The sequence below is a fragment of the Ictidomys tridecemlineatus genome, chromosome 8 (genome assembly GCF_052094955.1).
Source record: "Ictidomys tridecemlineatus isolate mIctTri1 chromosome 8, mIctTri1.hap1, whole genome shotgun sequence".
Classification (NCBI taxonomy): domain Eukaryota; kingdom Metazoa; phylum Chordata; class Mammalia; order Rodentia; family Sciuridae; genus Ictidomys; species Ictidomys tridecemlineatus.
The window spans coordinates 43,818,262-43,829,640 of NC_135484.1; the positions used below are offsets into that span (position 1 = coordinate 43,818,262).

Consider the following 11,379-nt stretch of genomic DNA (forward strand, 5'->3'; position numbering starts at 1 on the left):
ATTGCATGCATGCTTTAATGAGGTGACCTTGCTCAAGGACCTAGGCAGATCCGGGTTTAGAGCTGATCAGGTTTGAGGAAGTAACCGGCTCCTTGAGTTTAAGGCGTTGCCAGTTTAAGATAATGGGTTTTAGGGAAGTTGGAAGTTGAAGATTATTGCTGGGATTAGGGTGTTCCTGCTGCTTGTTCCCGTTGAGTTCTCGTGAGATTAGAATGGGATTTGGAGATAGCCTCGTGGAGTAGGTGGTTTGTGCGGGAGACAGGAGAACGTGTTGGCCCCTGGACCTGTGTGGAGGCGGTGTGAGAGCGGGAATAAAGAATTGCTGTTTGAACCTACAAAGCTGTGAGTGCCTCGTGATTCTGGTGCCAAGCCGAGACATTGGCCTTGGCACTCTATAGCTGAGGGAAGTCTCAGGAGGGGAATTCAGCTGTCAGCTACCTACATCCTCAGCAACTGGGGGAAAATGGGTCCATTGGCCTTAATTGGAAATTTGGGGAGTATACCTTACCACCTACCCGGCGTCTACCAGCATCTGTCTCAGGGCTAAAACTAGGATTAGAAGAATAGGTGATTGATTTGGGAACAAAAATAAATAAATTGAGCAATCAAGATAAATATTTTGATGTAGTATTTTTAAAAGTAAAAATACAAAAAAATCCACGATGAACAGACTATCAAATTTTAAAATAAAGATCAGTGTTGCTGATTTCTTGTTTTGCCTGAGGCTCCATTATGACTTAGCATCGTATTATCTTCATTAGAATGAGGCTCTGTGAGGGCTGGGGTTGTTTGTTTTGCTCACTGATGTCCTCCCAATAGTTAGAGAGTACCTGGCATGTAGTAGGTGTTCAATAAATATTTGTTAAATGAGATGTTTGACATTTTAAGGAATAGTTAGCATTTATCTGCATTTTCTATTTCCCCTTTCTTTTCTCAGGATTTCTGCACCAACATTTACTGTGCATGAGAGACTGTCTTCACTTTAACGTCTGGAGACTTGGCAGGGTGCAACATGTGATTTAGGGAAAGCACCTGACCAAAATAGAGTGCAGTTTATTACAAAGGGCAGTTTTGAGGTGTGTAGGTTTAAATATATTTTAATTGATTTCATGATTATTTAAGGGATGTATGTAATGTGTTCCATTGTACTGACCACAACTTTTATCATTTTTATGATGAAAGTTGTGGTCAGTATAACTATAACAGTTTTTGGAAATGTTCTGTATATCCTCAAAAATTGCCCCCACCCCAGGAGCCTGAAGGGGAGCCTCTAGGCTTGGGTTAGCAGGTGAAGAGAGCATCTTCTGGGCCAGACAACAGTTTTGCAGGTGATGTGAGAAGAGGATGTGGCCAGGTCTGCCAGGCACTGACTGGAGTCCCCTCCTTCCTGGAGGGCCTGTCGTCGTCACGCCCCACCTTATCTGCACCCCCAGCCATGTCTAACTTTTTTTATAAGTCAATAAAGGGAACTTGGGAGTCTCTGGGTAGATATAATTATCAGTGGGCTGAAGGCAGCTCTCATTCACTATAGAAAAATGAGATTGCATCCCAGCAAGGCATGGGAGAAACCTCAAGTATCAGGTCTCCAATGTCATCTAAAAACAAAATAAAGAAAAATAAAAAACAAACCCCAAACTTGCCAAATGGAAATTTAGCACTGAGAAATTTCAGAATCAGGTGAGCTGTGCGGTTGTCTTGTCATCTCTGGAACAAGAGCCATGCATGGAGATGCCAGGGTACTGAGGTGGTCCTGCCCCATGATGCGCAAGGACTGCTGTCCTCCAGGACACAACACAGAGATCTGAGGAGCGTGGAGGATCATGAGCATATGAAGGATGAAGGAATTGGACCAAAACTGAGTACCTACTATGTGTTAGGGCATCATTTAGACATTTATATGTGTGTGAGAGATGTATATGAGATATATAGGTAGGTAGGTATTTAGATCTCACAGCAATTCTCACAGGTATCATTAACTGGGCTTTACAAACAAAAACAGGATCAGAGAGGCTTATTAATTTTTCATGGTCACACAGCTAACAATGTACTATGATGGAGCAAGAACTCTTGGACTCCAAGGCCAGTACTCTGTGAACATCAAGACACCTTCCAAAAGAAACAACTGTGTTAGGGCAAAGTAGGACAACCAAACTCATCAGGGTCCTTTGTTCATCTTCCATCCAGTCATCATTCACTTCCTGAGATAGAGCTATGCCTGTGGGGCAGCACTCTTCTGGTGGTCACTAGCCAGGGCAATGCCCCAAGCCGACGAGGGTGGTGCCCTTTCCTCTACCTGCCGTCCCCCACAGCTGCTCACCTTATTGCCTTGGCCTTGGTTCAGCACCTAAAAAACAATGAAGTGACACTGTAGGGTTGCTGGCCTCAAAACACCAGGCAGGACCATTCCCATGGCTTTGGGCTCTGGGGCACCATCCACCAGGAACATGTGGGCAGTGATGTCCATGGAGGGTGGCAAGGGGGCCGGGCAAAATATTCCTTTATATTTTTCATTAAATATACTCAAACACTTTTTTCATGGACACTTTTTCCTCACTAAAATGTATTCAGAACTGGACCCTGTATGGGCAGCCTGAAGGGTTTTGTCTGTTTCTTGCTCTTGTCTCTTGAGCAAGGAGTGAATGGGCAGCCCTAGAAACCAAATCTAGGTCAGCCGTCCTTTCTGCAACTTCTCACCACTAGGGGGCAGGAAGTGCCTGAAAGAGGAACTTACCGAGGCTGGGAATGCAAAGCAGGAGGCTTGCCTGCGTTCAACTCCATGATGAAAACATTTCTTCAAAAATCAATCTCATCTGGGAGTGGGCCAGGAGAACAGGAGGCTCCTCGGGAGGCGTGCCATTTGATCATTATGGAAAGACTGCCTCGTCTGAAGACTTATAAAATGCCTACCTAAAGAGTCTTCCTGCAACAGGGCTTTGAAGCCTTCTGAGCCCTGAGGTCAGGCCCATTTTAAAGATCAACATTTAATAATGTGATCCTTTGGGAGGTGCTGGGCAGTCACACTCCAAATCCACAAGGTCTTCAGAGGGATTTTGTTCATTAGATGCTTAAAAATAAAATCCCAGAATCTCACACAAGCAGTCCTTGCATATCGGTGATCTATGTTACAGACATCATGATGGAAAGAGCATGGGATTGGGCACCAGGTGGAGACACTGCTCACTAGCTTTGTGACAGTCAGAACCTAAGCTTCTGGATGTCAGTAAAATAGCACACAATCTCCTTTGTGAATGTTCACCAGCAATCACATTGATCAAGTACCTACTATATGCCAGGAACTGTGCTGGGCACTGGGGATATGATGAATGATAAGACAGACATGCTGGGCCTCTGCTCTTGAACACTCCAACCTAGTGAGGATCATCTCTACTGTGCCACACAGAATGTCAAAGACACTTCACTCACATTAGTTTTTCCTTTCAACCTGTTTCATCCTTTGTTGAGAGCCACAGCCGAAGGGGCCCCAGCAAACTTCCAGCTGCCGCTGATGATTGGCTCACAGCGGCCCAGCAACATCTAGCTGATTGACTCCTCTGCGGTGATGCTCATTGGGCTGTTTCCCTGCCCTTTCATACCACGGAGCTGCTCATTGGGGGACTTTTTTGGCTCCGCCCACACGATCCAGCCAATGGGCTTCAAGAGCAGGAGGATTGTGGGAGGTGGTGAGGCTTGTGGTTTTGGGAGAGGCTTGTGGGAAAGCCGGTGGTGGCAGTTGGGCTCTGAGGGTTTTTCCTGAGGAGCTGTTTTGTTTGGCCTGTGTGGTTCTAAAAATAAAGTTCATTTCTTTTGACAAGTGGCTCCTGAATTGTGCCCAGCCAGACTGCAAGAATCCTTGTCTTCACCACCTGTAAAGTATTGCATTGGAGGGCCAGGTTAAGATTCCCTTTGGCAGAATGGGTTTCTTGAAATACAGAAGAGATTGATTCATACTTGCTTCTTAATCTGCCTTTACTTATCTGTTTGCCCAGCTGTGGTAGGCCTAGGGGATCTCTAACGGATATTTCAGACCACCATGATCTCAGCCACCATTAATTTTGTTCATTTTTATATTGATGCATTATAATTATACATAATAGTAGAATTCATTATGCCATATTCATACATGCACATAATGGATCAATCTCATTTCTCGGTACCTTCGCTTTCCTCCCCTGATCTGCTTGCTCTGTTCTACTGATGTCCCTTCTGTCATTATCATCATTACAATCAATATTATTTTAATTAGAGCATTATACATAAAAGTGGGACACAGCATAATTTGATACAGTTAATTCCTCAGTACTTCCCTATGCCCTCCCTTCTCTCCCACTCAATCTCCTTCCTCTACTCTATTGATCGTCCTTCTATTTTGATAAAATCCCCTTTTGTATTCCTCCTCCTCCTTCCTCTCCTCCTTTTTTTTATAACTTTATTTTATTTGCTTATTTTTTTATGTGGTGCTAAAGATCCAACCCAGTGCCTCAGACATGCTAGGTAAATGCTCCACCACTGAGCCACAATACCAGCCCTCTTTCTCCTTCTTCTTTTGCCTTCTTCCCCCACTAATGCCCCGCCCCTTCCCCCCCTCGACTTCTACATATGAGAAAACATTAAACCCTTCACTTTCTGAGTCTAGCTTATTGCACTTAGCATGATGTTCTCCAGTTCCAATTATTTGCCAGTAAACAAAATAATTCCATTCTTTATGGCTGAATAGAACTGTATTGTGTATATGTACTACATTATCCATCTGTCTATTGATGGCTGTTGTGAACTGTGCTGCTATAAACATTGGTATGTGTGTATAACTATGGTATGCTGATTTTAGTTCTTTTGGATAAATACCAAGGAGTGGGATAGCTGGGTCATATGGTGAGTATTCTCTCTTAAGGAATCTCCATACTTCTTTCCAAAATGGTTGTACTATTTGCAGTCCCATCAGCAATGTATAAGTGTACCTTTTTTCCCCCACATTCTCATCACCAATTATTGTTATTCATATTCTTTTTTAATATTTATTTTTTAGTTTTCGGCAGATACAACATCTTTGTATGTGGTGCTGAGGATCGAACCCGGGCCGCACGCATGCCAGGCAAGTGCGCTACCACTTGAGCCACATCCCCAGCCTGTTATTTATATTCTTGATGATTGATGTTCTAACCAGAATAAGATGAAGTCTCAGTGGAGTTTCAATTTTGATTTCCCTGATAGCTAAGGATGCTGAACATTATTATCATATATTTGTTGGCCATTGTATTTCTTCTTTTGAGAAATTTCCTTTTAGATCATTTGCCCATTTATGGATTGGCTTATTATTTTTTTTGGTGTTAAGTGTTTTGAATTCTTTATATATTTTGGATTTTAATCCTCTATTAGAAAAGTAGCTGGTAAAGATTTTTTCCTATTCCATAGGCTATCTCTTTGAATTCTTGTTTCCTTCTCTGTGCAGAAACTTAAATTTTATGTTATCCCACTTATTGATTCCTGGTTTTATTTCCTAAGCTTCAAGAGTCTTTTTTCCCAATAAAATTTCCTTTTTATTTTCTTTTTTCTCCACATTTTTTATTGGTGTATTATAGTTGTACATAATGATAGGACTTATTGTTAAATATTCGTACATGCACACAATGTATTAAACTTTAGGAATCTTATTAAGGAAGTCAGTGCCTACACCAATATGTTGTGTTACTACTATGTTTTCTTCCATCAGTTTCATTTCTGGTCTAATTCCTCAGTCTTTGATCCACTTTGAGTTGATTTTTCACAAAGTGAGAAAGATCTAGTATCATTCTTCTAGATAACCAATTTTACCAGCATCATTTTTAAAAAGGGATATCTTTTCTCCAATGTGTGTATGTAGCACCTTTGTGATGGATCAGATAAGTGCATCTGTGTGATTTTGTCTCTGTATCTTCTATTGATCTTCATGTCTGTTTTTATGCCAATACCATGCTGTATGTGTTACTATAGGTCTGTGTATTATTTGAGAGCAGGTATGATACCTCCACGTTGCTCTTATTACTTAGGGTTGCTTTGTCTGTTCTGAATCCTCCACTCTTCTATACAAGTTTTAGGACTTTTTGTCTACTTCTGTGAAGAATGTCACTGGTATTTCAATGGATATTGCATTAAATCTGTAGATTACTTTTGGTAATATTCAGCTTCCCTTATTGTTTAAGGGGTTTCCCCTACTTCTTTGCCCAGGTCACAAACACCAGCTACTCATTTTCTCAGCTTCCCTGGAACACAGACAATGGGTCCTTTGAGGCTTGGTCAGTCAGAATCTATACACACCCCAGTCTGACTTTCGAGCCAGAGAGACCAGAAAGAGGGAGTGTGGACAGTGCACCTGTGGAAGATTTGTGGCAGAGGTAGGTCTCTTGTCTTCAGGAATAGTTGGTGATGCCCTAGAAAGGCAATGAGTGGTGCACCCTTGCTTGTGGCAGGATTTTGACCTTGGCCCTGGTTGCTTTTAGTTTCTCTTTTCCCTACCTTTGCAAATCCAATTTTCTAATTTTCCCACTGATTCAGTGAGCTACCAATTTCTTTCAGCAAAATTCTTTTGTACCTAAATCCATACAGAATGTTCCTTGTAGCTAAGAATCCTGATTGACACAGGATGAAAAACAATTAACATACTCACCCCTGGCCCACAGGAGCTCAGCACACAAATTATTTCAATACAGTTTGTGTAATGAAAGAAAAGACAGTTAGCAACAACTATGCTGAACAGTAAGATCAGTCATGAATACACAGGGCTTCTGGCCACTGCAGAGAGATGAATACATCAACAAGTCTAAAAGTTGATATATAATAGTTCCACAAAACCGTGCAAGAAGTATTGTGTAGGGTGGGATGAGAGGACCAAGGAAGAACACAACCCAGTTTATATGAGGCAGGGATGCTGCCTGGTTTGTTCTTGTTGTTAGAAAAAGTAGCACAGATGAGGTAATTTAAAATATTTCTCACAGATCTGGAGGCTTCATAAGAACAAGATCAAGGCACCAGCATATTCAGTGCGTGGTGAGGGCTGGCTGTCTACTTCCAAAATGGCACCGCCTTCTTGTGCCCTCACATGGTAGAAGTGTAAAAGAGGAAAAAGGGCCTAACAGCAGTCCAAAGCTTCCTGTATCAAGGCATTACTTGTATTCATGAAGGCAGAGTCTTCATAACTTAATCACATCCCCAAAGTCCCCATCTCTGAATGAACTGACCCCATGCCTGAGTATGGGCTCAGTGGTGACAGGTCCTTGTGCACGCCTGGGGGAGGAATTGCTACATACTCAGTGGATGGTCAGCCTCTAGCTTCATATTTGCTTCACAATAACATGAATAATACAAGGTATCTTTGGAAAAAAGGATACCACTTGCTATAAAATCTCCAAATTCTGAACTTGGGGGAATTTAGTCAGTAGGACAGAGAATCTGGCAGTGAGATTTCTCTGGTATCTGTATGATCATTAGTGCCCACCAGTGGTCTGAACGGTGCAGCCAATCATGGACACATTTGAGATGCCACAAGGAGATATGCCTTTGCCCTGATATACCAAGCATTCGCCTTGATAATCGCTGGTGATTTCGCAGCCTTTGTTGGACTTCCTATAGAGGCTGTGAAAGGTATACTAGAATAAGGATGGCATGCTGACTCCACCACCAGAATGGTTCTACCCAGAAACTCAGTTGCAGGGGCCCTGGATGTTTCCTTTATCTGAGCCTGCCACAGGTCCACAAATTTCCAATGAACAACAGTTAGCTAGACTGACCAAAGACATGGCTATCTTTGAAAATTTTACCATTCTGTATGCAGCATCCACTTTAGAATCCTGTAAACTGACAAATACAGAGATATCAAATTTTATTTTCAATTTACTGGATTGATTATAAGCATTTCTTACTGAGTATGTGATATAATACTTATATATTATATTACTTATATTATATATTAATATTTATTTTAATAATATTACTTATATTATATATAATACTTATATATTAATATTTATATAATATAAAAATATTATATGTATTTTGTCCTTAAACATTATGCTAAATAGTTGTTAAAGCAATTCTCATTTTATAATTTTTAACAATCTGGTTGGAGCCCATCAGTATTACCCAATTAGTTTATATTTCCTGGAGATTCATAACTCAATCTCCCCTGCTTGGTATAGAGCAGTGTTCTCAGCCACCTGCCCGGCCCCCGCACACACCCCTCTCTGCACCACTGGTAGATAGCCGCAGTGCTACACTTGGGTTGGAGCAGGACCATGCCCAGGAAGAACCTGAATTGCTGGTGCTGCGATTCACCCTCTTGAGAGAAAATGTTCTCTTCTCCCCACCTCTGGAGAATCACTAACAAGTACAGAAATATAGCTAAGGAGTAAATCGACCTTTTTCTGAGTAAACCAGTTTGTTAGCGTTAGTTTTTTTCCACCAGCCTAAGTGCATTGCTTGCTGTGCAAATGCGATGTTCCCAAGTATTAAGTTCGGATGTCTTCTTTCAGAAGGGGAAGGTTAAGTGCACAGTGTCTTGTGTGGACAAGGAAGCAGTGATGATGAGCGATTCACATTTTTTAAATGAATTCCCCTCATGTTAAAATACAAAATTTGGGAGAATACATGCATTTCATTAGATAAGAGGAACTTAATTGGACCATGTTTTAAGAGAAATAATCTGAGCCAGTTCTGTAATGGGAGTGAAAAATAAAGCAGGAAATATCTAATTTACATGAAAGTAGTGCCCATGAAGACACAGACAGGAAAGGGAGGCTTAATTAAGGCCAAAGTGCCTTTGTTTAATTAGCTGTCATCTTCTCCCAAGAACCTACCAAGGAAGGCCATAAACAATTAGCATGGATTTATTGATGGAGAGATGAAATAAACTGAGCATTAAGTGCACTGTGTTCCCTTAAAGGGCTGCGGTACTTTCATTAATAATGAATTCTGTCTTTCCTCATGTCTTTTGAGTTTCCCACTAATACTGAATTATTGGTATGAAATGTGAGGACTTCCAGTAATTATAGGCTGTTGAGAAATTCTTAGAAAGTGTGATACTATATTCGAGGGCAAAACAATTTTCAGCTTTTTTTTTCTTTTTCTTTTTCTTAAGGAATTTCAACTCTTGTATTTAGTGCTGGAATGCAAAATGGTATGGTACTGGCTCTGGAAGCTTTCTTGAGTTTAGGATTCTGGAAGTACTCATAGTCTAAAGCCCTTTGGAGGTCTGTGTTCTGGTTATTTTAAAGAAAAAAAATAGATTAAGAGCAACCCAGACACAGGTCTGAATCATTTTAAGATTTAAATGCCTTGTTTGTAGATTTGAAGGAAATTCAAACTTTGACCAGCTTGTCACATTTTCAGTTCTTTTTCCATGCTTTTTAGAGGCCATATGTTTCATGCTTTAAAAAAACTTTAAAATCAGGAAGCTTAATTAAATGTTACATTTTTTACAGAAATTATTGTCTCATTTTTCTACACCAGAAATTGCTCTCATTTTCCCAGTTTATTTCTTACCACCTTTGAAGGGCATAGCATACTGTATTGACAATAATATGGTTGATATAATATACCTTCTCAGAAAACTCCATCAGGGATCAGAAGGATGGAAAACAAGATCAATTAGGTACGTACATGAAAACGCCACTTGATTTAGGGGCTTTTGGAGAAAGAAAGATAACTCTATAGGTTTTAGTGACAACATACAATTATTTGCACTCAATCCAACTAAAAGGAGAGGAAAGGGTGGGGGAAAGGAGGCAAAAAACAGAGGAAGGAAATAAAAGGAGTCAAAGAGTTAAAAAGAGAAGTGATGCAAAGAGAAAGGCAGAGAAAGATGTGCCGAGGTCCAGAAACAGATGGGCAGATGTACAGTACATGAGAAAATACTTGATAGAGAGGGTCCCACACTGCAGCTTTTATAACATCCATTGCCTCAAAAGCTGTGTCACATTGCTTATGCCCCAAACAAAACCACAGCTACATTGTGTGCAAGCAGAGAAATGAAAAGTTGGGATGCAATTGGGCACCTTGAATCAAAATGCATTCTGCTGTCACATATACCTAATTAGATTAAACAAATTAACTTACACCACACAAATACAAAAACCAACACCAAAGTTAGAAATAAAACTTGTTCCACAAGCCACACAAACCCAATGTTTTTTAATAATGAGATACTCTACTGTTCTGCCAATAAAACCACAATGTGGCTTGGCAAAACCAGTCAGAGTGGGGAAACTTGCAGCGATAGAAATCCGCATCAGTCAAAAAGGTAGCCAGGGCTGAGTGCAGTGAGTGGCAAAACTGTAACCCCAGTGACTCAGGAGGCCGAGGTAAGAGGATCCCAAGGGCAAGCTTGGCCTCTGCAACTTAGCTTAGCTCAAAATACAAATAAGAAAAAAAGAAGGAGGAGGAGGAGGAGGAGGAGGAGGAGGAGAACAACAACAACTAGCATTGTAGCTCAGTGGCAAAGCACCCCTAGTAGAGTCAATTTCCAGTACTGCTGGGGGCGGGGGGGGGGGGGGGGGGCGGGGGGGGGGGGCGGGGAAGTGGGGGGGGAGCGGGGGGGGCGGGGAAGTGGGGGGGGAGCGGGGGGGCAGGGGGGGGAGCGGGGGGGGGGGCGGAGAATGGCTAGCAACTGGCTGGGCTGACAGGAAATAAGACATAGCTACTTTGACTATCCACAGAAGTAACCAGAGACTATTGATAAACAGATCAAAAACTGCAAATCATGTCTCTTCTTTCTTCTTAGGAATCTCCTTGGATATCTCTTCTAAGGCCAGGCCTCGCCCTTCTTTAACCTAATCGCTGCTGTATTCTACACTCATGTGCAGTTCAAGAGACAGGAGCTACAAGATCTGAATAGACTATGACAGTTGGGTAAGAACAAGTAGATAAGAAAAGGAGGATTTTCAAATGTCTTGCCCTACACTGAACTTTTTTGCTTAACCACAGAGACTTGGATCAGTTCCTGTACCAATACTGTTCATTCTCTACCCTTGGGAACCATCTCCCTAATTCCTCTTATGCTCTCTTCTCTTTTTTGCATCCCTGGGCCTTTCCAAATGACTTCTCAACTATGTAATTTTCACTAACCCAACTCTAATGATAGTTTAAATGAACATTAAAATATTGAACTCTGGTATACTTTAGAGTTTGTTTACCCTTGACATTATCCTGAAAGCAGCGACGGATGAACATTGTGCTGGGAAAATATAGCATTATTTCATCTGACAGGGAGGGTGAGTTTGTAAACACATTTTAGTTGGTAAATCTTCCCTGCCCTAAGCAATTCCTGGAGCTGAGGAGTTTGGTGAAGTCTGAGGGAAAAAAAAGAGGAGCTTGGAAATATAGAAATCAGTAGCTCATGCAGAGGATGTTCTG

The 11,379-nt window shown here is 41.4% G+C and overlaps 1 pseudogene across 1 annotated transcript; it reads left to right on the forward strand.

The window, feature by feature from the left end:
• Positions 1-491: 491 nt before the first annotated feature.
• LOC144366067 (COP9 signalosome complex subunit 8 pseudogene) lies at positions 492-11,140 on the forward strand (annotated as a pseudogene). Its single transcript, XR_013424916.1, has 2 exons — positions 492-9,619; positions 10,748-11,140. The product of XR_013424916.1 is annotated as a COP9 signalosome complex subunit 8 pseudogene (transcript).
• The last annotated feature ends 239 nt before the right edge of the window (positions 11,141-11,379 follow it).